General features: G+C 39.7%; 1 protein-coding gene across 1 annotated transcript in view; it reads right to left on the bottom strand.

Moving 5' to 3' along the window:
- The window catches only part of LOC149783662 (uncharacterized), a 46,782-nt gene extending 20,641 nt beyond the window's left edge, over positions 1-26,141 (bottom strand). The window contains exon 1 of the mRNA XM_089931903.1: positions 26,014-26,141. The gene's annotated coding sequence lies outside the window, so the exon portion shown is untranslated. The remainder of the gene's footprint in view (positions 1-26,013) is intronic.
- Between the last annotated feature and the right edge of the window lie 798 nt (positions 26,142-26,939).

Here is a 26,939-nt window from a genome sequence, read left to right as displayed (position 1 = left end):
CATCTTGGTTAACCAAAACATGTTGTACAGACACTTGTTTATATTCCACTTTGATCGCTTTGCTGTGTTTTATATTCCTGTACATCACTATTTGGGTTGTATGTATTTTTGTCTTTCGTGTTCATATTTGAAACATTCAATAAACGTGTTCTGAAAAAAGTATATAAACTCTTGTCTTGTTTGTTTTTCGTGTCACAAGTGACATTTCTCACACCATGGCTACCTCTGCTGTCTCTGCTCCCTCTTCCTCTACTGTCAAAGTCATCGACGAACACTTAGATCGTGCCAGCTGGGAGGCTTTGTATCTTCGCCATCCCTTTAACATGCTCATTGCTGGACCTAGCGGTTCAGGCAAAACCGAATTCGTCAAACGTTTGATCGAGCATAAACATCATTTGATCGATCGGCCCCCTCAACGGATCGTGTGGTGTTACAAAGAGTGGCAATCGGCGTACAGCCTTTTGCGAGAAAGTCAAGGCGATTCCATCGTGTTTGTGGAAGGCATTCCTAAAGAAGACGACGGCATCGTCTCTGACTCCCGTCAAACCCATTTGGTCATTTTCGACGACATGTTAGGAGAAGACGAAGAAGAAATTAAATTGTGGTTCACGCGCAAAGGGCATCACCGTAATGCCAGTGTCGTTTACATCACCCAAAATTTGTTTCAACAAAGTAAAGCCCATCGCACCATCAGTCTCAATGCGCATTACGTGGTCTTGTTTAAAAGCCCTCGAGATAAATCGCAAGTGCAAGTCTTAGCCAAACAGTTAGGAACGCCTTGGCTGACTCAGGCGTACGACGATGCCACTCAAACACCACACGCCTATTTACTCGTCGATTTCAAACCTACGACCCCCGATGATTTGCGATTTCGTACCCACTTGTTTCACCACTGGTGCCAAGACGGAGGACCTGTCCTGTACACGTCTCCGTCCTCGACTTCATTTCACTCCCCATGAAAAAAATCTATAAAAACCTCAGACCCTTTTTCGTCTGTCTCACACAGTGTGAACATGACGTCCCTTCAGTCACATCTTCCCGTCAAATTGATTCGTGCCTTGTATGGCATCAGTCGAGAAAAAGATCCACAAACACGAGCTCGTGTCTTAGAAGCTAGTCTCAAAGAAGTCTTACGATGGTTTACGGTGACGGCACGTCAATTACTCCAAGGAATCATTCAGATTCCTCATCAAACCCAACGCTTTTTCGATCGAAACAAAGTCGCTTTGGTCCAACTGGCCGATCCCCGCATCGACACTCAAACCAAAAAACAAATCATTTTGAAACCTGGAGGGAGCGGTACTCTAGGAGGGGTCATCATTCGCTCACTCTTAAGATGGGATCCTAATGCCCCCAAAGTTATCCCTAAGACAAAAGTTCAACGAAGCCCCAAGAAGAAAAAGACCAGGTCCCCAAAGAGAAGAACTTCTCCAGTGGCGGGACCCTCCTCTGACCAGACACCACCCCGAAAAAAGAAAAGAAGCCCCCAGAAAAAGAAACAGAGAAAAAGTCCTCAGAAAAAGAAAAGTCAACAGAAGAAGAAAACTAGTCGCAAGAGAGGCACTGCGGCCAGGACGCAGCCTTACACTCGCAAACCACGACCTGCCACAGCGTCTCCGACAGCCTCACGTTTGTCCACTTCTCCGTTGATGTCACCAGGAACTGAAGAGTACTTGGAGACGTTGATTACACCAAGAACTTCTCCGTTGATGACCCCCAAAAGAACTTCCCCAGTGGCAGGACCTTCCAATTTAGCGGCAGTGGCTGCGGCTCACAAAGTACCTTCTCCCAAAATCAAAGTCCATGAAAGATCGGGCATGTTACAAAGTTTACTGGATTTGTCCAAGCAAGAACTGGCTCGATTTAGTCCGTTACGTACCCCTGCACGACGTGTCATGCCTGTCCTCAAACTGATACGACGTAAAGACAATCAATGGCGACGCGTTCCAGTATAAAAAAGGCCTGTGACCGAGTAGGGTATCAGTGTTTTTTTGGTGCTCCTGAAGACTCAAAGATGTCACCCTCCAGAAAACCCCAAGGAAAGAAAAGGAAAGGACTGCCACCACGTTTAGCCAAACATGGGGACATGTTATCTGTCCTGTCCAAAGCTTCTCCACCCCTACGAAAAAAACTCATTCAAACGGCCTCCAAAGAGGTCATCGATACCGTGTGCGAATGTTGTTTGAACGTTTTGAAAGGCACGATCCCTTTGTTCAAACACCAGAAACAATGCTTAAGCAAACATCGTCACGTTCTTCGCCAAATGGTTCGAAAGAAAATTCCCATTCGTCAAAAAAAGAAGATGTTAGTGCAACGTGGAGGCATTTTGCCCCTCTTGTTAGGCCCCATACTGAAAGGAGTCTTGGGAACCATGTTGGGAGGACTAGTGGGAGCAAGATAAAAAGGCCCTCGAAAGTCCCAAGATCTCAGAATTCACCCCTGACAACCCCATGGAAGGACGAAAACTAGCTTTAGTGCCTTACAAACGATGGATGGAATACCATCGGTGGCAAGAACAACGCACCCCGCATTTACCTCCCAATCCCAATTTGAGCGAGATGTCCCAGTTACAACACGAATTGCAGTCCTTGATGGATCGCCAAGATTTGTCCGAAACAGAAAAATCGCAAAAGTACGGTCAACTCTTGCAACGACTGCAACTCTTTCACCAGAAAGCTTTAGACGAAACAGCTCTACCCACTTTGAAAGATTTTAAGACCTTGATGAAAAGTCCAGCACCATCACCAGTACCAGTACCAGTACCGGTACCAGTGGTCAAGAAAGAAAAAGGAAAAGAAGAAGAAGAAGAAGGGTTTCAAACTCCACCAGAAAAAGTACGCAAGTTAACAACACCACCTACCTCCAGAATTGGATGGATTAAAAAGATGATGGCCACCCCTTCTTCATCACAAGAGAAAAAGAAAGTGAAGACAGAAGTGAAACAAGAACCGATATCCCCTGCTCAGACATCCTCCTCTTCGACACCTATTGCCGGTCGCACACGCAAAGCCTTGCAATCCAAGAAAATACCCCAAGAGAAAAAGAGTAGCCTCTTCCAAGAGTGGGTGCCTTATTAACACAAAAAAATGGAAAAAGTCTTAGCCAGCATTTACTACGATCCCTCGCATCCTGCAGGTTACGCAGGAGTTCAAAAATTGTATCGTGCTGCCAAAACTCGACTGAAAAGTCTCCGTTTACCTCAAGTGCAACGATGGTTACAAGAACAAGCTACCTACACTTTACACAAACCCATTCGACGTAAGTTTGCCAGAAGTCGCACCCGAGTGGAAGGCATCGATCATCAATGGCAAGCCGATTTATCCGATGTCTCTCATTTGGCCAGCTACAATCGCGGCTACAAATATTTGTTTTGTGTCATCGACGTCTTTTCCAAATTTGCCTGGGTCGTGCCCTTGACTTCCAAATCGAGCAGCGAGTTAGTGCGAGCCCTGCAACGAGTGTTGAAACAAAGCGGTCGTCACCCTCTTCGATGGCAAACGGACAAAGGCACCGAATTTCTGAACCAAGCTTTCCAAAAAGAATTAAAGAAACGTGACATTCATTTTTTTACCACCGAGAATCCCGAAACCAAAGCCAGCATCGTGGAACGTTTTCAACGCACTTTGAAAGAACGCATGTGGAAATATTTTACGCATCACCACACTCTGAAGTACATCGACATCTTACCGCACCTGGTGCAAGCGTACAACCAATCTTACCATCGAAGCATCGGACGTGCCCCGCAAGACGTGACTCCCGACAACGAAGTGCTGGTGTTTGAGCGCCTGTTCGGTACGTCCCCGACGAGGGCTGTCCCCAAGAAAAGTGGAGAGTTGACCGTAGGAGATTGGGTGCGCATTGGCAAAACCAAACGCACTTTCGACAAAGGTTACTTACCTAACTGGACGACCGAATTGTTTCGCGTCACTGGACGAGTGCATGGCCGTCATCCTGCCGTCTATAAATTGGAAGACATGAACGGAGAAGTGCTCAAAGGAACGTTTTATTTGCCCGAGTTACAACGTGTGACCAAAAAAGAAGACGACGTGTACGACATCGAAAGCATTCTCGAACGCAGAACCCGTAAAGTGGGCAAACGACGTGTCAAAGAAGTCAAAGTACGTTGGAAAGGATATCCACCCAGTTTCGATTCTTGGATCGACGCTTCGCAAGTCATCGACTATAAAAAGAAGAAGTGACCATCATGCCCTTTCACACATCAGACGCAGCTACGTCGACCACTCCTTCTTCCCCTAGTTCTTCTGTGCAAGATTTACAAAAACAACCCTTGTGGGTGTGGTGCGGAGAACGTGTGCCTAAAACGCAAATCGTCTTTTTCTGCCAAATCTTCGTGGTGTATTGTGTCATCGGGGCAGCCATTGCCAATTTGAGTTTGCAACAAGGAGACAAACAATTGTGGACCATTTTATTGAGCAGTTGCATCGGTTACCTGCTTCCCAATCCCTCCCTGAAATTCTCCTCGAACGGGAACGTTGTGTCCAGTGCCAGTGCCAGTCACCACTCCAACAACAACCACAACCAGAACCCCATTTTGGGCGGAGACACACCTCTGACATCCACTAATATTCCCTCGGACAGCCACAGAACTCTGGAATTATGAGTCACCAAAATCAATTTTACTTAACCTTACCCAGTGACAGTTCCATGGAGGTGTTTCCCAACAACACGTTGTGCTGTTACACGGCCAAATTACCTCAAGCCATCCCCTTAGATCACGAAGCCCATTGGGAAGTGGCTTTAGTGGAAATGATTCACCCAACCCAAGTCCACAATGTCATTCCCAATCAAAATTATTTTAAGGTAGAAGTTCATGACAAACAATTGCAAGATGAGTTGGATAAGATTGGCACATATAGCAATAAAACCTATGATGACAAAACTAAAACGTGGACCTACAACTTGTCCATTCTCCCAGGCTATTATTTCAGTGGTCATCATTTGGTCAGCGCCATAGCCTCCAAGTTTAATGGCGTGTTCCATAAAGCTTTGGGGAATGTCCAAAAAAGTGTCACCCTGGAATACCACAAAATAGCTCGTCGCTTTCTGATGAAATTTTCTGAGGGGTCCAAAAAATTCATGTCTTTCTTATTTTGTCCTGAATTGTTTGACATATTGGGCGGTGACATGGAGATGAGGAAGATAGGAGAACAAAAAAAAATCCCCCGAATTACCAGTCATTTATGACAACGACTCTTTTGCCAAGTATTTTCGTTTCCCGGTAGAACTGAACCAAGGACTGAATTTGATCTTCGTGTACTCCGATGTGGTGGAATACAACGTGGTGGGACACACCTCCGTGCCGTTACTGCGTGTCATTCCTTTCAAAGTGGATTCTGCCACAAACGCTGACGAGGAAGGTGGAAACACTTATCACGTCCACCGCGAATTTGTCCATCCTCACTATTTACCTGTCAGCAAGTCGTATTTGGACACGGTCAACATTACTATAAAAGGAGATTTGGGACAAAATATTCCATTCACCAAAGGAAAAGTCACGGTGAAACTCCATTTTCGAAAACGGTTCTCTCACGACTCGTAAGTAAGTCATGTATCCAGTGTACCAAGGGGTGGCTCGACAACGAGGACACGGTTTAGGAGACATGTTAAAATCGGCCTTTCGTTCGGTGGCCCCGGTGTTGAAACCGATGGTGACACGCGGATTGCACGCCTTGAAAGATGCGGCACTGACGCAAGGCAAAGAATTTCTCCAAAATGTCATCATCGACAAACAAAACCCTAAAGAAGCCTTCATGAGGGCAGGCAAAAATGTCTTGCTGCAAACGGGCAAAGACATTTTGGGCCGACGAGAGACACCTATAAATGCCCTGCACGCTACCGAGTCTGGCATTCAGCAAGGACAAGGCAGAAAGAGACGACGAATAAGAAAACACCCTTTCGCCAGACTTCAAGCTAGAAAGGCCAAGAAAAGAAGAACCGTTCGAGACTTAGACGTTTTCGATTATTGAAACACAGAACAAAATGATGCACCGAGAGTCTTGCGCTTGTTCCAAGACGGAACTGGATCTGTTTGCCATGCCCCCCACCATGATGACCATGCAAGAATCCCAATGGGTGGAATTTCATCCCGTCTCCTCATTGACCGATTCCGCTCCCATCGAGTTTGAAATCAAAGGACAGCCCGAAGATTACATCGATCTGAATAGCAGTTACTTGTACTTAAAAGTCCAAGTTCTAAAAAAAGATGATAAAGGAGTAGAAGACGATGACGATATAGCTCCCGTCAACAATTTCATGCATTCCTTGTTCAGCTCAGTGGATTTGTACTTGAATAACAAACTGGTCAGCAGCAGCATGGATACTTACCCTTACCGTGCCTACCTGGAAAATCTCTTGACGTACGGAACAGATGCCAAGACAAGTCATCTCAATGCCTGTGTGCTGTGGGTAGATGACACACCGGACAAGTTCGACACAATAGATACAAGCAATGAAGGCTTTGAGGCAAGAGAAAACAAAATCCTAGGTAAAAAGAGTTTAGAACTGATGGATCGTTTGCATTTGGACATGTGGTTGCAAGAGAAATATTTGCTCAACGGGGTCAATGTCCGCTTGAGACTGAATCGCAGCAGTGCCACTTTCCATTTGCAGGCTGCTGATCTTGCTAAGGCTCCTAAAAGCATAATCCAAGAAGCCAAACTCTACGTACGACGCGTAGAAGTGTTACCCAAAGTGGGTAACGACATCAGTCAAACGTTGAGCAGAACGACCGCCAAGTATCCCATACGACGTGTGGAAGTGAAAACGTTCACCATTCCTGCTGGACAGCATTCCATGATCGAAGATCATCTGTTTCAAGGACAGCTACCCAAGCGTTTAATCCTTGGTATGGTCCTGAATTCAGCCTTCAACGGAACCATCAAAGAAAATCCTTTCAACTTTCAACACTTCAACGTGAAGAAAATCGAAGTCAGTCGTGATGGCAAGACCTTGTGTACCCGACCTTTCGAACCTGACTTTGCCAACAACAATTACTTGAGATCGTACTTGTCCCTGTACGAAGCCACCGGCCAGTTAGGAACCAACACCAGTCACGGCATTGAGTACGACGATTATGCAGGAGGCTATGCTTTGTGGGCTTTCGATTTCACTCCAGACCAAGGCAGCGACGAGGGACATTTCCACCCTATAAAATCTGGCCAGATTCGTGTGGAACTTCAGTTTGCAAATCCTCTGCCAGCAACAGTGAACGTCATCCTGTATGCCGAATTCGATAATACCATAGAAATCAACAGTTTGAGAGAAGTCATTCTAGATTACTAGAAACCATGGAAGACTGTTATCCCTCTTTACCTAGTGGAGAAACTTTGGACATGGAATGTGAGGAGACCCTGGAAGAAGAAGTAATCATGATGAAGTCGAGATGGCCAGAACAAGAAGCCCATTTAGTCTCCTGTTTTGCCAAACACTTGGTCGACAAAATGACGGAATTGATCAAGAAAAATTGTTATGGATGTCAAAACGATCATCCTAGTCAAATTCAACACGATAAATGCCTAATGTTAAGTCAAGAAGAAAAATTGGACGAGTATCTGGACGAAGCTTGGAGTCTCATCTCGGACAAAGACGTGTTGCACCAGTGGTATAAAGACTTGCGTGAACATTCTTGTCCACCATTAACCACTCAAGAGATTCATCGTATCGAAGCTCTCCTGAATCAGAGTGAGGAAACAGAACGAATAACCGTTTATTCGTCAGACATTTTCAAGCAAAAAGTCAGGATCGAATTGACGACTTATTATTACCTGTGAAGAAGAAGAAAAAAACCACACAAAACAATGGATACCTGGGAACTTTATTACCTTTTGAACCACAGTTCGTATACGGCTTCTTGGAATCCTGTCGTCTGTGCTAAAGATGAACTCCCTCATCGCAAACCTCAAGACCATCAAGCTTACGTGATCAACACGGACGAAAGTCATCTCCCAGGAACCCACTGGGTAGCCGTCTACTTTCCTCAAGAAGGATGTGTGGAATATTTCGATTCGTACGGATTGCCCCCTTTGGAAGACGATATCATCGACTTTATGAGAAGAAATGCTCAAACCACCCGATTCAATAACGTGAAATTACAAGGCACAGATTCCTTGGTGTGTGGACAGTACTGTGTGTATTTTCTGCATCATCGCAGCCTGGGCTATTCCTTAGAACATTTAGTGACTCATTTCGATCCTCGTTCTTCTGCTAGAAACGATGTGAAAGTAGATCGATGGTTTTGTGACCATTATGCTTATCTTTTGTCTCAAGCTAGGAAACGTAGTGTCCATCAATGGCCTAATGATTTCCAACAGTGGAAATCACAATTTCATTCACAACGTTGTCAGCCCTGTTCAAAGTAGAGTGTCAATTGAGAAAAAATGTTTGTGATTTGAAAAAAAATTGTTTGATGTTATAGTGTTGGATTATTGTTAAAAAATGTTAGAGTTGTTGTTGTTTAATGTTAAGTGATTTTTGAATAAAAAATGTTGTGTTTTGAAAAAAATGCCTTTGTGGTTTGTTTAGCTATAAGAATGTTGAATTGATGCTCTTTCATTTCTTACTATCCCTCTCATGACACTCACTGAAACGTTGAGACTAGAAAACCGTGTGGGGATGTTTTCCTTCACGTCCGCGCTTTGACTTTAAGAACCGGTTTGTTCCCAGTCTAACCATCCATTGTCGACTCATCCTCCTACGAAGATGTGCTCCAAACTAGCTAAGCTCAACGAAGCCTACGTGAATTTGCATAGGGTCAGACACAGTCTGATACCGAAGCCAGAAGAAATAGAGAATGTGAGAATGTTAAAAATCACTGAAGACCTGATAGAAGAGCTCCTCAGAGAAGAAATGAACAGGGAAAAAGAAGAATGGACAGAGAAGTACAGACTTCAGAGACAGCAGCAACAGCAGCAACAGCAGCAACAACAACAGCAACAACCTGAAGCTGACAGAGGCTTTGTCGATTGCCGTATCGACACCAAAGAGTTCTTCTTCTCTTTCCGAAGAAGCAGACCTATTGCCAGAAAATCTATCCTCAGAGGACATCGCATTCTTAGAAACTAAAAAAGAATGCCATAGCAAACAAAAAAACAGCCCTTTTCAGGGCTACCCAATACTCTAGAAAAGAAATTACGATTAATTTGCCAATGTGTGTAGGTAGAGTAGTGTGAAAATAAACACTAACTCTTTTAAAAAATGTGAGGGTATGTGTTGGTGTGTTTGTGTTTATAAGAGCTCAAGTAAGTTGGTGTGGATAGTAGATTAAAATGATGTTTTTTGGTGTTTGAGGTGTATATTTGGAGTTAGATTGAATTGCTTTGAGTATGTGGATAGTCTATTGAAGTGATTTATAAAAAATTTTAAAATAGTGATGAGTAGCATAAAAAGTGAGTGAGTGTTTCTTTTAGGTCCGCGCGTTGTTGTTTTTTTGGTCATGATCTAGGTAAGATGAATTTTATGTTATTAGGGGGATGTTTTCCATCACGTCCGCGCTTTCAGTATAAATTGAAACTCGTTCGGCAGTCCAGCTACCCTTGTTGATTGATCAACACCAAAAAAATGAACACGAGACTTGAGAAACTGTTGGAGCTTCATGTGCATCTGGAATATGCCAGGCGCATATTAAATGAACTGGCCGCGGAAGCCATTGTCGAGGAGGGAAGGATAAGAGAGGAGGAAAGAAGAAACAAAGAAGAGGAGGAGAGAAGATATAAAGAAGAAGAAGAAAGAAGATATAAAGAGGAAAGAAGAAACAAAGAAGAGGAGGAGGAAAAGGAGAGAAGAAAAAATTTCAAAATCCCAGAGAGCGAAAATTGGGATTCTGAAGCGATATATCCTGCCTCTGCTCTCTCCCCCCAAAAGGTAAAAAGTAACTGGGGGATAAGATGCGTATGTGGCGCCAGGCCTGGAAGGTGCCACCATTAACCAGGTGCCCATGAAGTTCCAAACAAAACAGCCCTTTTCAGGGCTACCCAATACTCTAGAAAAGAAATAACGATCCATTTGCCAATGTGTGTAGGTAGAGTAGTGTGTATATAAACACTAACTCTTTTTTTAAAAAATGTGAGGGTATGTGTTTGTGTTTGTGTTTGTATGAGTAAAGGTATGTTTGTGCGAATAGTAGATTATGGGTTTCTTTATTGTTTCTTAGCAAATGTGGAGAGTATAGTTTGGGTTATATTATATGAAATGAAAAAGTAGGGGATGTTTTCCTTCACGTCCGCGCGTTGTTTGGTCATGATCTAGGTAAGATCCATTTTATGTTTTTAGGGGGATGTTTTCCTTCACGTACGCGCTTTAAGTATAAGAACCCACAGTATTCGTCGTTCAAACCATTCTACATAGAAAATGGCTTCAAACCACCTGGATAAATTTCAATCATTGCAAGACGTCCTTGACAATTTGGGCATGATAGAACAAATGCTCGTACGACTCGTTGAAGACCACTATTCTTATAGTCCGCATAGAGTAAAAATGGAAATTAACAACTTAAGAAAAGCAAAGGACATGATCAGTGGTGTGATGAAGGAAATAAAGGAGGAGAAGGAGGATGAAGAGGAAAAGATAAGAATAAGAACATGGAACGAAAAAATTGAAAAAGAAGAAGAAAATGAGAAGAGGAAGAAAGAAGAAGAGGAGGAAGAGAAGAAAGAAGAAGAAGAGGAGAAAAAAAAGAAAGGGAAGAAGAGAAAGAGTGTTGGAGATAAAATAAGAAGTTGGTGGAGGAAAAGAAGAAATTAGAAGCAGAAGAAGAAAACCCAAAGGCCCTTTTCAGGGCCAGCCATATTTCTCGAAAAGAGATAGCCTTTCCATTGCCTACCCCTTTTTTTAAAAAAATTTTTTTTAAAGAAAAAATCCCATGTTAAATTCCCCTTGTCCGTAGAGTGGCCCACGATTTATTGCCATGTTAAATTCCCCTTGTCCGTAGAGTGGCCCACGATTTTTCGCCATGTTAAATTTCCATTGTCCGTAGAGTGGCCCAGGGGTCCCTGTAATGCTAATTCCCATTGTCCGTAGGGTGGCCCCTTTCACTACTTCCATGTCACTAGAGGAATGTGAGGATGAATAAATTGAAGCACATTGTGATAAACAGTGAACTTTTCAACATTTTGTTTAATCCAATTCGCTGTGTTCGCATCTGCTGTATCCAATATTCCTCTCTATAGAAAGATCAATTGTCAGTTAGTGTTTGTTTTGATAAAGAACCTGACAATCATTTCAACTCAGCCAAGTATTCTGTCTACTGTCCGTCTCTTTGTCTGTCAATCTATCTGTCTATCTCTCTATCTATCTTTCTACCTATGTATATATGTATTAATCTATATATCTGTCTATATAACTATATATATATATATATATATATATATATATATATATATATATATATATACTCCCATGTGTTGTTATAAATGATGAAATCTTCGGTGTACCGTCACAATTATCTCGACCAAATGCAAATGTATTCCTTAGCAGTTGGAACGTTTCTAACATGTCTTTTGATCTTTCCATTGGAAGAACTTGCCAGAATCCTTATATAAGGTCAAACTTGATGACATATTTTGCATTTCCAATTTTTTCGACGCAATCACTTATTATCGTTATTGGAAATTAATACATAGTGAAATACAGTTATTTTTGTTTTGTTCTATAAAGCAATTATCCAGTAAATATTGAATTTTTTTCATATATTACCACTTGAGATGTTTCATACTGTAAGAATGATGTTTTATAGCTGTGAACTCTACAATTTTAGTTTCATAAAATACTGTATATGTTCCGTCTGAACATTAGCGAAAGTGCTCGTAGTCATTTAATAACTCTAATAGTTTCTTCATTTTCTATTTTTGTTAATGTCAGTTTTCTGCCCCCGATTATGTTCAAATTTTGAAGTTTGGTTAAAACAAAGTCACTTCAGTCAGATTATACTCAATTGGTTGCACCCTCACTATGTGGAATAGATAAAACTAAATAGATTGAACAATTAACTGTGATATCTCTATCAAAATGCTCCTTTAATATATTTATTTGACAAAGTGGTTTTTGTTTCAGCCTCAAATGACTGTTAACGGCATAATTTCATTCATTTACTTTCTTGTTAATTAAGGACCATAACACTTAGCCCGAAGAGGATTTTGAAGCATGGTCAAGAGAGATAAACCATGATCACAAGCCTGAAAATTTAGACGGAACCTACATTATTATGAATTAAATACCGAAAAGTCCAAAAGTATAGTGTTTTGAATCCATTCAAGTATTGAATATGTTAATGTGCCAAATAATCTCGGCTGAACTGATGTACTAGCAGTCTTGATGTATCACATTGATATAGTCCAGACTGTCTTTGAATGAAATCACGATGGTCCAAAAATAATAATTTAGTGCAAAATGTCAATGAGTACTTTGCAATTCTAATTATTATTTTTTAAATAAATGATTCCTGTCAAATGTTATCTGAACACAACAAACAATGATTTTAGAGTTGAACTTAAAGTAGAAATGAAATAATTTTCATTACTTCAAACTTACATAAAAACCTAGCATACAATTAGATGTAGGTAATTTTCCCATCAAATTGTTAAACATTTTCTTTTTCTATAAAATGCTGAGGCTAGACCTCAAATTCAAGTCAGCAAATTATTTATAACTTAAAAACAAGACAAAAAGCACGTACGCCTTAATGAGCTTTGTAAGGTCAAAAGGTCATGTCGACATGTTTATATTATCTTAAAGTACAATCTATATTGATGGCCGAAAGTTTGCTATGTAATATGTTGTATACAAATGGCCCTTACAATCTATTATGAACATTAGTTCTTGCTACTTCACAAGCTTTTGACAACTGGTAGCTGAAATCATAGGCATAGTCAGGAAGATCTTCGAATCATCATTTGTAAAGGTTTCTATTTTAAAAAACTTCAATAGTCCACGGAAAGTATGTCCAAAAACGAGTTCAAAAGCGCTAAAATCCAATGATTCTTGAACTGATTCTTAACAACAAATAACGGCAAAAATGAATAACTTCATCCCAATCCTTTTCTGTATCAAAGCAATATGACCAAATCATATGTTTTAAATTTTGACGAATTCTTTCCAAAGCATCTTGGTTTTCAGACTAATAGTGATAGGCAGAAGATTTAAACTGTGGGGTGCCAATTTCATGCTATACTTGTTGGAAAATTCCAAACATAATAAAGCTAACTCTAGATCAGACTGGATGGAACTGGAAATGCCGACAAATGTAAAGAAAACTTTATCAGAACTTTTAAATGCCTTAGTTTTAATATTTCTCAACAGGAATTTACTATGGAAATCGTGCGGACGCACACATTATAGTCAACAATAATTGATTGCTGAATTGGTCTTAGGTAAGAGACCAACACAGTCTACCATTATTCTGCTAAATGGTTCTTCAAATTCAGGAATATCTTACAGATGAGCTTTATGTACCTTCTGACTGGGTTTTCCTACCATATGACAAGTGTGACAGTAAAGTTTAGACTTTAAGAGGTTTGGAAATAAGTACGCATTGTACTATTATTATAATGATCAAAGTTCCCTTGGTAATTTCAAGCTTTCAGCAGTTTTCAATTTTTCTCAAAGTGAAGAAAGCATTTATCAACTTATTTCTGCAATGCGGATACTATGCTAATATTTCTAGTAACATTATACCATGACTTGTGAGTAAAGGAAGGAGTGTACTCCGCCTGCCAGTTCTAATTTCATGAATCTTTATTCTATGTTCCATATATATATCTCTCTCTCTCTCTCTCTCTCTCTCTCTATCTATCTATCTATCTATCTATCTATCCTTTTTTTCATGTGCATTTGTATTTGTATGCTCTGTCTTCTCATCCACGTATTTGCCTTTCTATCATTCCTTCTGAAAGTAACGTATTTTTAAATTCTAAATTCCTCTGGTTTTTAAACTATAATTCTTTTAATATCTTATCAAAAGAGATACCAACTTACTAATCAATTCCTAGCACTATTATCCAAACATTTTTTCATAACAAAATACTGATATCAAAATATTCTTTATATGTCTTTTTTTTGTTAAGGACAACTCGTCTTTTTCAATGACTCTAGTCCAGGAACAATTATAATTCCTAAACAAATACAATTTTAACATCTCTGAAATGTTTATGACTATAGAATGTTATAAATGAAGTCCAATGGATGGGAATGTGGTGTTTTACAAATAGTGTTGAATGTCCCGATATACCAACGATGAGTTGTCCAAGGTTGATATTGCAGGGGTGGGAGAGGGAGGCAAGCGCCCCACTCCATCAGAAATGCTCCATACGGCTTGCCTCTCTGATCTCCTCTATCAACTAAAATCCAGCCCCTGCCATTCGCGAGGGACTTAGCTGCGAAGTCAGGCGGACCATTCTTCCACTAACTGGAGAAGAGGTGACGGCGAGCCACTGGTGCCTTAAAACCAGTCTCTTCGGTTGGATGAGACTCGTAAACCTTGGATGGTAGCTCATCCAGAAGAAAGAAGAACTCCGATTCCAAATCTCCGATGCCTTTAGGCTATGCCCACCCAGGCCAAAGGCTGATTGAGTAAATCCCGATAGAAAACCAAGAGACGGAGTCCCTAAGGCGGTCAGACATTGACTTCAACGTCATTCCGACAACTCCAGCGATGCCGTTGGTGCCAAGCTGTATCGGCATTCGTCGTTCCCTTGGGTCCACCAGCTGCGTAGAGAGGGGAAATCAGCTGCATGGGCAACGGCTGATTCTCCATACCACCCTGCCCAGGCTTCCTAATGCCACTAGAAAGGACACTCAAGCTTTTTCGTAAGGCGTCGGCACAACACAGAAAGTAGCAGTTTACCGATTCTAAGTCAAAGTTCCTAAGGTGTAGAGCTACGCGCCATGAGTTGCTTTGACGGCGGGAGAGATCACCATTTTCACTGGACAGGTACCGCCTGCCTCAAGCGAGGAAGCCCCCAGTCAGTAAGGTGCTGCCCGCCATGGCCTGCCTGTTTCACTAGGTTCGTGGAGCTACAGTTGGCCTACAACCTCCGCACCAGGCAAGACTCAAAGAAGAAATAAGAAGACTCCAGCTCTTCGTTGTGCAAACTGAAACATCGGGACCATGTGTCCTGGATTCACCGTTGACCTTCAGCTGATCAATGACGCACTGAAGACTGTCGTCATTGACAGAGAACTCTCCCTACAGAACTTTGGCGTTGCCTACCTCCAGGAGACCCAACAGGCTGACATCGGCACCATCATGGAAGCCAACAATACATTCATTTGGCAAGGGAAGTCCTCAGATGAACCTAGAACACGCTATTCTCCTTCATTGAACATCCGTCATCAGGTACTGAAGGAATCCTTGCCCAGCCAACATCTTCAGCCTCTACGCCCTAACCTTCTGCTCCACCCACTAGGAGAAAGACAAATTCTATCAGGTACTGTATCAGGGAATATCCAGCATCCACAATACTGAAGGCCTCTACCTAACAGAAGACTAAAATGCTAGAGTGGGAGCTGACCACGAAGCATGTTCAACCTATCTTGGCTCTCACGGAAGGGACAAGATCAACAAGAATGGTCAGCGACTGCTGCAGATGTGCTGCTTCTACAGTCTATGTGTGAAGATCACCTTGTTCAAATGCAAGGAGATCCACGAGGTGTCATGGAGACACCCACGCTCCCGCCACTGGCACATACTTGACCTGCGTTTGGAACTGGCCAGTGTCCTCCTGATCCTCAGCTACCACAGCGCTGCCTGCGACAAGGACCATTCCCTCGTGGCCAGAAAGGTGAGAATAATGCCCAAGAAGGTGCACCACGCCAAGAAGAAGGGTTGCCCACACACCAACACTTGCTTTGCAAGCAACCCAGAGAAAACAATGCACTTCATCAGCAAACTGAATGAAGCTCTAACCAGAGCGACACCTGATGACGCCATCAACTCCACGTGGTCCCACCTCCGTGACCCTGTGTACAATTCATCCATCACTGTTTACTGGAAGAAAGAACTCAGAAATGCCGACTGGAATGAGGCCAACTGGGAGGAGATGGAGCCCGTGAATGAGGCGAAGAGGAAAACCCTCGTGACATACAAGGCTGTACGTAGGCCTGGTACACTACAAGACCTCAGGACTGCCAGGAACAACGCCCAGCAGACCTCCCGCTGAGTCAACACCTAATTTCAGAACCTCTGCAGCAGTATGCAGACAGCGACCGACACCGAGGATGCAAGAGGCATGTACAAGGGCATCAAAAAACGACATTCCCCCCAACCTCCAAGACCGTCCACCCCTCAAGTCCAAGACCGACGAAGTCATCACATTCCAGGGGATCAGGTTGAGCACTATTTCGAACTGTAGTAAACCCTAAACCTCACCGATACCGCCTTTAACGCCATCTCAGACATGCCAATCATGGAGGAACTACACACACCTCCCACCCTGGGAAGGCTCCTGGAAGAGACGGCATTCGGCCCGAAGTCCTCAAAAGCGGGAAGTCAGCACTGCTGCAGCCCATGCACGTACTCCTCTGCCTCTGCCGGGAACCGGGATACATCCCCAAGGACATACGTGATGCCAACATCGTCACTTTGTACAAGACCAAAGGAGACCTCAGCGACTTCAACAACTACTGAGGCAACTAATACCTCAGCATCGTCGGAAAAGCTTTCACCCGCGCCTCCTTAGCGCGCTTGTGGACCCTAGCTTTTCGCGTCTATCTAGAGTCTCAGTGTGGCTTCCGAGCCGACCGGACAACTGTAGACATGATAGTTCCACTACGTCAGGTGCAGGAGAAGTGTCGCGAGCAGCAGATGCCCATCTACATCGCCTTCATTGACCTAACGAACACGTTTGACCTGGTCAGTTGGAGCGGACATTTCACGCTCCTGCAGAAGATCGGCTGCCCCTCCCCCACGACTGCTCGATGTCGTCATGTCGCCCACGAGAACATGCACTAACTGTCTGCTTCATTTCCGCAACATCGGAAGCCATCCCGGTTATCACTGAAGTGAAGCATGGCTGCGTCCTTACGCAGACGCTCTTTGCAATCTTCTCTACGCTTCTTTAGTACACCTTCATGGAGGGAGTGTACATGCATACCAGGGCTGACAGCAAGCTGTTCAACATCGCCAGTCTCCGTGCTAAGGCTAAAGTCACAGGGGTCCTCATCCGTGAATTGCTCTTCGCTGACGACTCAGCCTTGACATCATACTCAGTAGATGGACTTCTGCAGCTGGTATGCCACCTCTCCTATGCATGTAAGGAGTGTGGACTGACCATCAGTTTGAAGAAAACGAACATCATGGCGCAGGATATAAACTCCCCTCCCTCCGTGACCATCGATGGGTACAACTTTGAAGTTGTTGATAACTTCACATACCTCCGGTCCATCATCTCCAGCTCACAAAGGTTCTGAGGAGAATGGAAGGTTTGCCAAGGCAGCAGCAGTGATGGCCAGACTGAACAACTCCAACCTCACTGAGAAGACCAAACTGCGTGCCCAGTAGGCCTGCGTGCTCAGGATAGACCTCATATGCGAGACACGAGAGGAAACTCAACAGCTTCCACCGGTGATGGCAGCGGCACATTCTCCACATCCAGTGGCAGGACAGAGTAGCCAACAGAGAGGTTCTGGAACGCGCCAACATACACAGAATGTTCTCCATTCACAGCGAGAGGCGCCTTCGCTGGCTTGTCGACGTCAAGAGAATTGACACCCAGGCCGCATTCCCAAGGACCTGCTATAAGGGGATCTATCAGAAGGCGCACGACCGATAGGACGGCCACGTCTGCGTTACAAAGATGTCTGCAAAAAGGACATGAAGATGGCCAGCATCAATGGCAACGATTGGGAGAAAAGTGCTAACGACCACTCTGCCTAGCCCGAGGTGTCAGAGAGGCACTTCATAAGGCCGAGGAAGACAGGAAAAGAGAGCCAGGAAGAAGGAGCAAGCAACAGCTTACTCTGGAGCTACACCACTGTCTCCCGTGAATGGACAGAATCCAAGAGACTAATAATGCAATCGAGAATGTGTTTGAATGAAATATGAAACATTCAAAATAATGTATTGCTCCAAAATAAATGAGCATTTTAGAAGTTCCAGTGAATGATTTAAATAAATAATAATGATTTCTGCATCCGTCAACCCAACTGTAAGCTGAATTGATTACAGAGACTGATCTAAAACAGGAATACATTTTATTTGTTTTCCAAGTCGCTATTTATATGCGTCTCCGCTGGTAAACTTTAATCATTCCAATGGAACATTCCACTAATTCGTAAGCAAGGATCGGTCTTTAATTCAAAATAAGCATGTTGTTTACAACTTACAATCACAGACAAAACTCTGGTATGCTAAACTAAATGCACAGTCCACAATCATGAACAAACGTCGATCACACAACATAAATTAATTATACATAACAATATATCCATAAATCTGGCATTCAGCATTTTCTGTCGAACAGTTTTTGATTTATCTAGTAATTCCTAGTAAAATTAAAACAGAGTAATTTGTGTCAGTGTATTCTTAAAAGCTGAACAAATGTAGGAAAGTTTGTTTAATATCACAATTTGTATCTTGTCCACTTGCATCATTTTTCTTCCATGAGAAACTAAGATGTATTTCAAATGAATACTGAGAAAGACATTTCCAACTATATTGTTATGTATATTTGATTTAATTTAACTGTTTGTAAGTTTTACAATTTTCTTTTACTCCATTACATGTTATAGTAATGTAATTATGTTTACTGAAATTTTATATTTTCAAGAAATTATTTTCAAGAACTTAGTTTGACCTGACTGTTTTTTTTTTGTTGTAAACACCTAATAATAAAATTTTGTATCTTTATGCTGACCTAGTTCTTGACATTGATTCAAAATTAATAACAGTTGGTATAAACAACATTTTTTTTATTCATTCTTAATGTGTTATTTAAAGAGTGAAATCGAGGCTGTACTGGAGTACGTGATGTAAAGTTACAAGAAAGTTAGCACGTGACTCTCATACTTACTTACACTGTATAATCGTTTTCTTGAAATGAACCAGACAGTTGGACTTTTAAACGCTTGATGTTAAGTTGTTCGTTTTGTTGTGACCAATTGGGGTTACATTTTAATTTCTATTCAAATTATTTTGATTCTAAGAGATTAATTCTTTTATCTGGAGAATATTTAAGTGCTTATACAGAATTCTAAGACAAAGGCATTTATTGAAATTTTATTCGGAATTCAAATCACCAGAATATCATTTTCCGTGGTACAACAAAGGATTATAGACGCATTAGTATGACACTGGCTATAGCATACATCATCGTCTTCCATTTCGGATTTTCATCGGGACTCGAACTTAGATTCATTAGAACATTTTATTACTAGGACTTCTAATACTTAATGTTTGAATTATTCTTGGATTAATTTGGATATGAATCATAAAACCGTACTTTGTTTTTCATTTTTACCTTGTTTTTCTAGGGAACTAAATTTGATAAATTTTACAAAGCTTCCTGTCTTCACTCTTTTATTGTTTCTGATTATTAGAGCCTAACCACATAACTATATAGCGAAATGTTACATTGTTTTGATATTTCAAGACCTTAATGGCTTTACACATTTAACAATAATAAATAACCGAACTTAAAAATAAAATACAAAACAACCAATAGCTCTCAGATTTCAAACATAACTTTTGAGAACACTTTAATTAAGCAGGATACATGTATATGATTTACTTCCAAATGTTGTCACCTCAAGTTAGGAACTGTTGAGTCCATTGCAATATTTTACATAACAGTTGTAAGCTGATAATAAAATCAACGTACGAGAAGATTGCTGGTATTGACCGGACATTAGTTTCCCCGCGTGGTTAATAACTATCGGAAAAAAAAAAGTCACTTTCTTGAATAACGCACGGATGTCTTGGTACTCAGAATGGTTTAAACATTAGGAGGCGCCCGTTTATAGTAATACTATTGGCTGATATAGGTACAGTTGAAAAGGTGTGTGTTCTAAAAGAATTAAAACTAAACGTTGGGTACAAGTGGTATTTTTACATTATTCGTTAGATATATGATTATTGGTCAGTATGATACAAGGGGAATGCGATTATTAAACTTTTCTTTGTACCTATAAATACTGAGTCGAGAGGAACGATAATGTTAAAAATGTCCATGGATTTGAACATAATGCATATACTTACCGACACCTGCACACATATACAGTGACCACTTCTAGCTCATCAACTAACCAACACGTACACTTACTAATCAATACAGTGTGATCCAGGTGCGTATTTGTCATGAGTGAGCGAGTGAGTCAGTGATTGACTGATCAGTGCACGAGGCGCATAAAGGAGACGATATCGTCTCTGGAGTAACGACACCTTTTTCACTGCGTCTACGCCTATTATGACGAATGCGGTTCGTCATAATTGTGGTATCTCGATGTTTAGGGTCTTCGTGTCTGGTACGTTGTCGTTTTTATATTATCGTGTTGCCATATATTAAAATACCGGCGTGCGGGTTGTGTATAGTATTTGTTCTGTTATGTTTTAGTATCGTATATTAAGTACTTGTTCTGTTTTGTTGTAGGTTGTTTTTCCTGTTTTTTCTTCTGTCTTGTATCGTTGACGCTAAATAAACCCAACGATCCGAAGGTGTTCTTTTTTTCAGTACAACACGCGGCTGAAGGGTGACGAAACACACGTGTAACCCCTTTATTAAAAGAATTATCATTTCCCTTCTTTCCTCTCTTCCTTTCGACTTCTCTATCATCCCCTTTTAAAGATAGCCAACATACCCACCACCTCATTAACCCCTATAACCATAACAGTGAAATGAATGGAAGGAAAGAGTAATAATATGCGTACAATATTGACTCCTTCTTTTATATCATCTAACATAGTAGTGGTCACATGCTTCAAACAAAAAGAGGATTTGGATTATTTTTTTAACGTAGCTTTAAAAAAATTTCAGTCATATCGCTACGATGTCTGCAGTGTGGCAGTTTTTAGTGATGTCTAGCACTGGGGCATCATGCCGCAGACATGTAGCATGATGTCCCACCCAGTCACATTATCCTGACACCGGGCCGACCAGTCCTAACACTAACCTCTTTTTGCTGAGCGCCAAGCGAGGCAGCTGTTAGTATCATTTTTGTAAGTCTTTGGTATGACTCGGCCAGGGATCGAACCCACGACCTCCCGCATCCGAGGCGGACGCTCTAACCACTAGGCCACTTGAGCGGTTAACAAAAAGAGGAAAGAAGTGATTACACACTAAACAAATAGAGTAGGAGCTCATATACTTCACACACAAATACACACAAATATACATGGAGGTTTACGTTTTGGTTGTAAAAGACATACATAAGCATAAAGCATACAAGTTTGAACTAAATAGTAGCCTGTTAATGACGTGGATGGTCAGGAAAGAGGCCGATAGTTTTGGCTTCACTAATCGCGTCTTAACAATTAATTATCTTCTATTGTATGAATTCAACAGTATGTCACTTTTACCGTAACTGATTGACCTCAATCTCTCTTAGCAAGCATTAACCCACCTTAGTTCAATATATGTAAGTTCATCATATACTAATCGGCTCCATTTTGTTCACTAGTAATGTAAAGAGACTGACGTAGAGGAAATAATCAAAGTGCGTCTGGATGACCCAGAAAGCAGAGATATATTGCAGCTTACTGTTTTCATTAAACAACAGGAAAATAATACTTTCTTTACAATTTCATAAATTTTCAGTTTAAGTAAATTTACCACATAAATCACAGGCAAAACGACAATTCAAACACGACTAGGTTCGCGCAGAAAATCGTCAGTCAAATAACTATATATTCGGGAAAAACATATTTTAAACTTAGTCAATATTATCAAGTTTCGTCCACTAATAACAATGTTGTATCCATATGGTTCGGTAAGGTGTAATTTTGAGGCCTGAAGTGCCCACAAGTGAGAAATTCAATTTGTGGTAACTTTCTTTATTTATTGGAATTTGTCATGCTATATGACTTAAATTAAAATTTGGAATAATCTCCTTCAGCACATTTGATTCAAAAGTTCTATTGACAGTAAATGTCGTTTTTTAAACTGTAAAAAGTTAACAGCTGTTGTAAATAAAAAGGGCCGATGGCCTGAATGGCAGCTGCGAAGGCGGCACCTATGACTTCTCCAGGTAACCCATTAGAAAAATATTTTGTGTTACTACAGCTAGAAAAAGTAAGGAAAACTTTACAGGTATTTAGAACAGTGCCCTTTTATAACTTACAATCCGGCATAATATTGTTCTAATTGTTTAATCAATTGTCATGTCCTTCTTCCTTTATATTTCATAACAAAACTATTACCAAATTCTTACTTTTCCAGGCAAAATCTCAGATATCTTTCCAACTAATCAGACCATGTTCTTACTACTAAAATACCCTTTTTCATTTTATCCTTTACATTGTGTGACACTACTTCATCAAATTAGAACTATGTTTCTATATCTTATATCAAATATTCCAAATATTGAACTTCTTTTAATTTCTGATTACAAAAATATGCTATTTGATTAACAATAAGAAAGAAAGAAAGAAAGAAAAGAATCATAATAGTCACAATTCTATAAGAACAAAAGAAACATTAACAAAGAGAAAGAAAATCAAAAACAAACAAAAAAACTCCGATTATGAGCTGCAGCCGTATGCTCCTCGTCGCTATCGCCATTATTATTATTATTATTAGTAGTAGTAGTAGTAGTAGTAGTAGTAGTATTTCTTTACAATATCATTTCTGAAATTAAGATCGTAAACGTACAAATGAATGCTCAAGACACACGAAAAAAATAAATATTGGTTTCAAGTGTTTTATGTATGTTTTCTTTCACTCTTTACCATTGTGCTTTACACTATAGACAAATAAGTTGCATTGTTGCAGTGATTAAAAAGAAATCCCAAAATGTTACCATTTAGAACTGTGTCTTTGCATATAATGATTCATTTTATACAATAAAACAGTTTTGTATTTTAGTCAACACAGTTCTCGTACGATTTTATATAGTAAACATCGTTAGGGTGCGGGCAGCAAAGTTGTCGGATCAGACAACCTACAGAGGGTAAGATGTTTAAACAAGACGACTTTAATGATTGTGGGTTAACCTATTCAAATTTTCCTAAACATGTTTTTGCTTAATTCTGCATTGAAACGTGAATTATGTTACCTTAACATAACTTACTGTCTGTTTGAGGAAGAGATACTGTACCCAGATTTTGAGAGTATATCAATTTCAGTTTAAAATCGACGACCAAAGCTAAAATAGATAATGGAACAATTTCCTATTTCCCACACATAAATCTAGGTTTTGATCATGAAATCCATTCATTTAACTATCTATCATTATTGTAGATGATCGGTTGGAACTATATATAGTCTGAAGGTATATTGTAAAATTACATTGACCTTTATCTTCCTTAAGTGGTGAATTTCATACGTTATTGGAAAAAATCCAACAGAGATAAAGATCAAGCAATGACGACCAGCAACACATGACTGTCAGTAATTTACAGCCGCAGGTTTTCCATACATGCTATCAACAATAAAGGAAGGAAAGATTCAAACTTTGCAGAATTTTTTACTCTAGTTCCAAGCGATGAAATACATATTTTAAATGCGAATATGAAAGGCCAAATGACAAGTAAACTTCAAAATATTATTTGAAACAAAAGGAATATCCTTTAAGTTTAATATTTAGAGTACATGGTTTGAAATATACTGTACAATCTTTGTACTAAAATATCAATATTTGTAATAATGTATCAAATTTGTAATAAAATATTAATCACTGTAATGTATCACTTTTTGTAACAAATATCAATCATTGTAATAATGTATCAAGTTTTGTAACACAATTTAAATATTTTTAATAATGTATCAATCTTTGCCATAAAATATCAGTCTTTGTAATAATGTATCATTCTTTGTAATAAAATATCAATATTTGCAATAATATATCATTATAATACTCATTTTAATAATCTTTCAGTCTTTGTAATATATCAATCTTTATAACAACGCCACAGTCTTTGTAAGAAGCTTTCAATCTTTGCAGTAATCTATCAGTCATTGAAATTAGTTATGAGTCATTGTAATTATCTATCAGTCATTGTAATTATGTATCAAGCATTGTAATTATCTATCAAGCATTGTAACTATATATTAATATTTTGGAAAGTAAGTCGTGAGGGAACACCCAAATGTATTAAATTAAGATTTCCCATCAGTACGCAAGACATCATTTAAAAGCATATAGACCTGCTCAGAATTAGGATGGTAGATATTAAGTTTTGTTCTTTCGTTTGCGAATATCAAATATTTGCTCCCTTGTGTGGTGAACATATTAAAACTGTCGTCATGAGAATGTCGTCTTCATAGGGAACAAGCGCAATGACTGCCGTCTGTGATGCAAAGCATTTGACTGGGTTCTATGTAAGATTATTCTCTGAACTAAAGCAAGAAGGATCTACTTTTATGCCTGATATACATACTCATGTTCTAGAAATCTTTCCTAATGGGAATACTACCATTCGTTTTAACTCGTTGATATTCTCTTTTCTGATTTGGAAATGTAATATTAAATGAAAATTTACTTAAGATGTATTTGAGCCTACACATTTTCTTAGTTAAGTGTAAAGGGTGGTTTGAAATAGAGTTTATTTGTGAGTGTCCTATACAATTCTAAAATCTCAAAGGATCTCTATTCAATATCTACAAGAAATGTAAGGACTACACGTAAAATGCTTGACCATGATGGTTGTTGTATCAAAGAAACAGGAGTCTGGTATATAATTCTCATAAAATATCAGACCACATCAGTGTATACTACAGCCTCCTCCTCTCCCCCCCCCCCTTTTAAAAAAATATAACAAAATTAACTATACCTTGTAAGGAAATATAGTACAATTTCAATTATGTTGCGATATAAATTTTGTTTTGTTTCATATATTATATACATTTGTACTTTCGTCGCTATGAAGTCCTGTTTTCGGAATTAGGGGCTCTTGTTTTGTACTAGCTTTCACTTTATGCAGCTCGTAGGCAAATTTCAGTAGATTTGTAACATGAAGAGGTCTTTCACCCAAATTGTTTCTTGTGATAGGGTACAAGGCTTCGTGCATCTTCATACATACAAATAATGACCCTTTCCAACTCTCCCTCCAATCAACAAGAATTGTACTTGATACAACCTGCATTTGAATACAATTATTACACGACTTTGTAGTTTTAGTAAAATTGTCAAAATGAATCAAAATGAATCTGAACATTGCAACTATGAGCCCCACCGTATCTGCATTTAGATATGAAATCATGAATTTTTAATGTAATCGTCATGCCTAGGTGAGTTATACACCTTATCCACCAGACATGTAAATTGCCTTTAAAATGCGATTTATTTTGTGAAAGGATTCCCCTTTTTCCCAATGACAACCAGATAACAGTGGAACGCAACTTAAGTTTTCCTAAACGTGCTAATAACACACATAGATTCCCTCTAATCAACCAGCGTCTACACATTCAAAAGACCTTAATTACAAACATTAAACTTTTTTCTTGTTTTTTTTTTTTTGTATGATTCATCAGTACGCTTTTCAAAGCCGTATATCGGTATTTCATATCACGTACTTTTCACGCCTTCCCTAAATACCTGATACCCAAAACTATTCCTATCTTTAAATTTCAAACTCTTATAGGAGAGAATATCTTGATAATAATTTTATGTTAAGATATTCGGAAGGGTCCGTTTTTAGAATGTAACCCATGCTATCCAACACATTCATGCATAATATACATGTAGACGTCTGCTGCAAGGAATTAGCTAGCTACTCGATATTTGATAAATATATTGTCAACTCCTACTTCCTATAATCAAACAAATAATAAAAAATCTAACAAAGCTATAAACGAACAAATAAATACAAATATCACATACCATAGATTAATAACATGGTACTCATAGACTTACCTATTATATCCAGTTATCCTCTTGTATCCACTATTTTTCCGGTTTCGCTCCAAACGCATACATTTATATGTAATGAAGCGTATGCACACTACGACAGCCAGAAAGCAAACTAAAGAGTTAGCAATATAACATTCCTTTTACAGCAGCCTTTCACAGTGTCACGCATACGTTAAACGTGTAAATAGCACGCTGAAGTGTTGAAGAGATTGGTCGGCAAGATCGAGGCTGGCGATATGATTAACTAATAAAGTGCACTCAGCTTCCATCGTAGCAAATAGGCATAGCACTTGTGAGTATAATCTTTTTCTGATGCATGTATCAATATGATTCTTCAGTATGCCATAATATAACATAGATTAAAATATTCGTACCAAATTCAACTTTGGTATTTTGTGAACGAAATTCTTGATTATAGTAATTTATATTTTTAGTGAGAAAAACGCATTCCACGACAAGGCTTTCTTTCCAATAGATACATGTAAATACTGACACAAGTTTAACACAGATGTAGGAAAGTGAAAAAGTACACACAAAGTGTAAACTTCGTGCGTACAGTAAAATAAGACTAACATATATATAACAAGCAGGCAGATAAACACCAAATAGTCAATGTAAGTTTCGTCCTGACGTACGTTCGTTTGTAGCAAATGTCTCCGTCTTTTGCTAAGCCTGTTCCTCGATAGGTATGTCCCTGACCAAAGGTGAAACACCCTCCAGTATTTGTTTATTTTTATCATGCACCCTATTTAACCAAAAGAAGGAAATCAAAAGCACACTGACCTTATTCTTTTAGTTATGGCACTTCATCCGCACTAAACAGTCAAAAGCCATGTGAATAATTGAAAATTCAGAGCATTTTTTATTATCTCATTTCACTAAAATCTATGTAAAATTTAATTAATCACAGGTTAGGACGAATTCGATAT

This window comes from Sinohyriopsis cumingii, chromosome 14 (assembly GCF_028554795.1).
Source record: "Sinohyriopsis cumingii isolate HCF-2022 chromosome 14, ASM2855479v2, whole genome shotgun sequence".
Classification (NCBI taxonomy): domain Eukaryota; kingdom Metazoa; phylum Mollusca; class Bivalvia; order Unionida; family Unionidae; genus Sinohyriopsis; species Sinohyriopsis cumingii.
Note: the sequence above shows the minus strand (reverse complement) of the source record. Positions and strands in the feature narration are given on the sequence as shown.